We start from the raw sequence: 4,333 nt of genomic DNA, 5'->3' as shown, positions 1-4,333 counted from the left end.
TTGCTAATTCCTTGTCTTAACTGCTACATTAAAAGAATAGAGGACCCAGAGGAATAAAATCATGGACAAAATGTTTGACAATTCCTTGGCCTTTTTTTTTTTTTTTTATGAATGAAGCATACAATTTATTCAATGTTGGTTCAACATGTATTTATTGTAAACATTCTCTGTACTATGTACCACCCTAAGGGTTTAGTATATACCACTGAACAAAATAGATAGGAAACACCTCTGCTATGTGAGCTTATCTTCTAGCAGTGTTGGGAAGGGGAATGAAAGGGAGGGCTGAGAAATAACAAATATAATATATGGGTGAATTGTCCAGTATGCTGAAAGGAGGTGAGTACTCCTTTTACATGTTGTTTTTACATGTTTGTTGTACATACAGTTGTTACAAGTTTGAACTGATTTGATAGCACCTAAAAACAACAATAAAAAAACTTAGACAAACCTCTAAATATAGTGAACACCAAATGAATATTGGTCATTTTCATGATGATTAAATTTATCTCTCTAATAAACATCATTATGTTATTGTACTACACTGCTTGCAAGCATGTGCTTACATATTCATATGGGTGTGCACACTTGCCCTGTTGAGTCCTCATCTCTACAGCAAGACAGAGAGCCACTCTTACCTCCAGTGGCACTGACCCTCCCAAGGATAGTAAGAAGTCTCCATCAGAAATGTTGCCTTTATGAAGGCTATAACAGCTTCTGGGGCACTCTCCTGGACTTATTAAGTCCCGTGAGGGATTGAGGTGGTTCCGGAGAAGAGAGGATACCACAGGAAACAAATGGAGTAGAAATAGCCCATTATGAAGACAAGGTGTATAAGCTATCTATCATTGTGTAATAAATTATCTCAAAACATAGCAACTTAAAATGACAAATATTTTCTATTTTTTAATTTCCCATAGGTTCTGAGAATCAAAAATCTGAAAGTGGCTTAGCTGGGTGGTCTGCTTTAGCATTTCTCATGAGGTTGCAGTCATGTCATCTGCCAGGTCTGCAGTCTTCTGAAGTTTTGACTGGGGCTGGAGGAGGATCTGCTGAAATGTCTCACTCACAATGCACACTCACAGGAAACCTCAGTTCTTCACTTGCTGTTGACAGGAGGCCTAAGTTACCATACGGGCCTCTCCACAGTGCTGCTCGAGTGTCCTCAACACGGCAGGTGGCTTCCCCCAGAACAAATAGTCTAAGAGAACAGGAAGGAAGCCACAATGCTTTTTATGATCCAGTCTCAGAAGTGACACACCATCACTTCTTGTTGTTGTTGTTGCTATGTGCCATACACCAGATAAAATATTCACTACAGGCAAGGCACTAAGTCAGGGGATATTCAAGAGGAGCAGAATTAAGCTCCACCTCTTAAAGGATGGAATATCAAAGAATTTGTGTACGTATTGTATTTTTACCCAAATACCCTGCGCCTTCTACGATTGTTTGTCAATGCTTCCTCTTCCTGGGAGGTATTTTTGTACGCGCTGCTATGCCACACTTTTTCTTTTTTAAATGTGTTGCTGTATTTTAAAACCACCATTCATAGTTTATGAGTTTGGGATAATATAATATTCTCCTTAAACCAAAAACCAAACTCATTGCTGTCGAGTCAGATCCGACTCATAGCAACATTTCCTTGGGTTTCTGAGGCAGTATCTCTACGGAAGTAGATTGCCCAATCTTCCTTCCAAGGAGCAGCTGATGGGTTTGAACCACCAACCTTCTGGTTAGCAGTCAAATGCCTTAGGCACTATGCCACCAGAGCTCCTGACAATATTGTCCTTAGGTAGTGATAAAGTTTAATTTTCAGAAAGTTTAAAACATGACTGTCATACAAAGAGTGAGCATGTCCCAGAGGTCTGTTATTATTAATAAATGAGGGAATCAGCAGGACAATGAAGCTGATTCAAAAGATAATTCACAGGGCAGAGGTTTTTCTGATCAGACAGGAAAGAAATTCTGAAATAGGTTGGCTAGATTAAACCAAAAAAATTGCTTAGTAAGTTGCAAGGCAATAAAACTGCACCCTTTGGGGCTATTTTTTTTTTTTCTGTCAGACAGAACTTAATTCCAGTTTATCGATAAACTCTTAGTTATCATCTAACTTCACAAAATCTGGGACTAACCAACAGACATTAGTATTAAACACAGGTACATTTGCCAGAAAATGAAATTGTTGGTGGGACCAGTTTGACAATTCCCATTGTGACATTAAAATCTCATGGAGTCATTGTTTTGTTTTACTTTCAAGTTTGTAGAATTTTTGTTAACAGGGGTTTGTTTTATTTTCCCTCAATATCACCTTCTTAGCTTATTCATTCCTCCTTTCTCAATCCTTTTTTAGGCACACTAAGGAATAGACAAAACTGACAAAGATATGCCTTTGTGCCCTCAGCAAGCTCACCCATCTCTGGCCATGTATGGGCATCATCCTCTATTAGGCAGACAGGGGAAAGTGTATTATTAGGCTCTTCAGCAATGCCTTTGGTCATATGAGTACACTTCACTAGGGTCAGGAAATCGGGGAAGGCAGCCTGAAGGAGATGGCATTTTAGCTTTTTTAGGTGAAATATATTATTTCTCCTGCAATTATTTTACAAACGAAACTGTTTGCTTAAAATCTCTTCCTATATGTTGTTGTTGTTGTTGTTGTTAGGTGCCATTGAGTTGGCTGTGACTCATAGCAATCCTATGTACAACAGAACAACACACTGCCTGGTCCTGCACCAGCCACACAATTTTTGCCATACCTGAGCCTGTGGTTACAGCCACTACGTCAATCCATCTTGTTGAGGGCCTCCTCTTTTTTTTGCTGACCCTCCACTTTACCAAGCATGATACTCTTCTCCAGGGAATGGTCCCTGTGACAACATTACCAAAGTAGATGAGACAAACTCTGGCCATTCTTGATTCCAAGGAGCATTCCGGCTACCCTTCCAGGACAGATTTGTTCATTCTTCTGGCAGTCCATGGTACTTTCAGTATTTTTCACCAATACAACTCAAAAGAATAGATTCTTCTTCAGTCTTCCTTATTCATTGTCCAGTTCTCACATGCATATGAGGCTACTAAAAATATCCTGGCTTGGGTTAGGCACACTTTAGTCTTCAAAGAGACATCTTTGCTCTTTAGCACTTTAAAGAGGTCTTTTGCAGCAGATTTGCCCAGTGCAACATGACATCTGACTTCCTGACTGCTGCTTCCATTGGTGTTGATTGTGGAACTAAGTGATGTGAAACCCTTGACAACCTCAATATTTTCTCCATATGTCATGATGCTGCTGGCGTAGCGCCTAAGGCATTTGACTGTTAACCAGAAGGCTGATGATTCAAACCCACCAGCCACTCCTTGGAAGGAAGGTTGGGCAATCTACTTCTGTAGTGATACTGCCTTGGAAACCCAAGGAGGAGGGGTTGCTATGAGTTGGATCCAACACTATGGCAGTGAGTTTTTTTCTTTCTTTCTTTCTTTTTTTTTTTTTTACAGATTGAATAAGTATGATGAAAGGATCCAACTCTGGCACATTTCCTTTCTGATTTAAACCATTCAGTATCCCCTCGTTCTGTTCAAATGACAGCCTCCTGGCCTATGTACAGGTTCCTCATGAGCACAATTAAGTGTTCTGGAATTTCCATTCTTCTCAATGTTATCCATAACATTTGTTATGATCCACACAATTGAATGTTTTTGCATAATCAGTAAAACACAAGTAAACATCTTCTTGGCTTTCAGCCAAGATCCATCTGACATCAGCAATGATATCCCTTGTTCCATGTCCTCTTTTGAATCCAGCTTGCATTTCTGGAAGTTCCCTGTCAATATACCGCTGGCACTGTTGAATTACCTTCAGCAAAAATTTTTCTTGTGTGTGATTTTAATGATATTGTTTGCCAATTTCCACATTCTGTTGGATCACTTTCTTTGGAAGGTTACAAATATGGATCTCTTCAAGTCAGTTGGCTAGGTAGCTGTCTTCCAAATTTGTTGGCAGAAAAGTCAATGTCTCCAGTGGGGCATCCATTTGTTGAAACCTCTTAATGGGAATTCTGTCAATTCCTGGAGGCTTGTTTTTTGCAATTCCTGCTGTGCAGCTTCAACTTCTTCCTTTAGTATCATTGGTTCTTGATCATATGCCACCTCCTGAAATATGTGAACATGGACTAATTCTTTTTGGTATAGTGACTCTGTGTATTGCTTCCATCTCTTTTTTTAAATTGTGATTTGGGTGAAAGTTTATAGAGCAAATTCACTTTCCATACAGCAGTTCACATACACTTTGTCTCATGACATTGACTACAATTTACCACAATGCAACAGCTCCCCTTCC

The sequence above is a fragment of the Orycteropus afer genome, unplaced genomic scaffold, assembly GCF_000298275.1.
Source record: "Orycteropus afer afer isolate SDZICR_OR568_19922 unplaced genomic scaffold, OryAfe1.0 scaffold00017, whole genome shotgun sequence".
NCBI classification, from domain to species: domain Eukaryota; kingdom Metazoa; phylum Chordata; class Mammalia; order Tubulidentata; family Orycteropodidae; genus Orycteropus; species Orycteropus afer.
Note: the sequence above shows the minus strand (reverse complement) of the source record.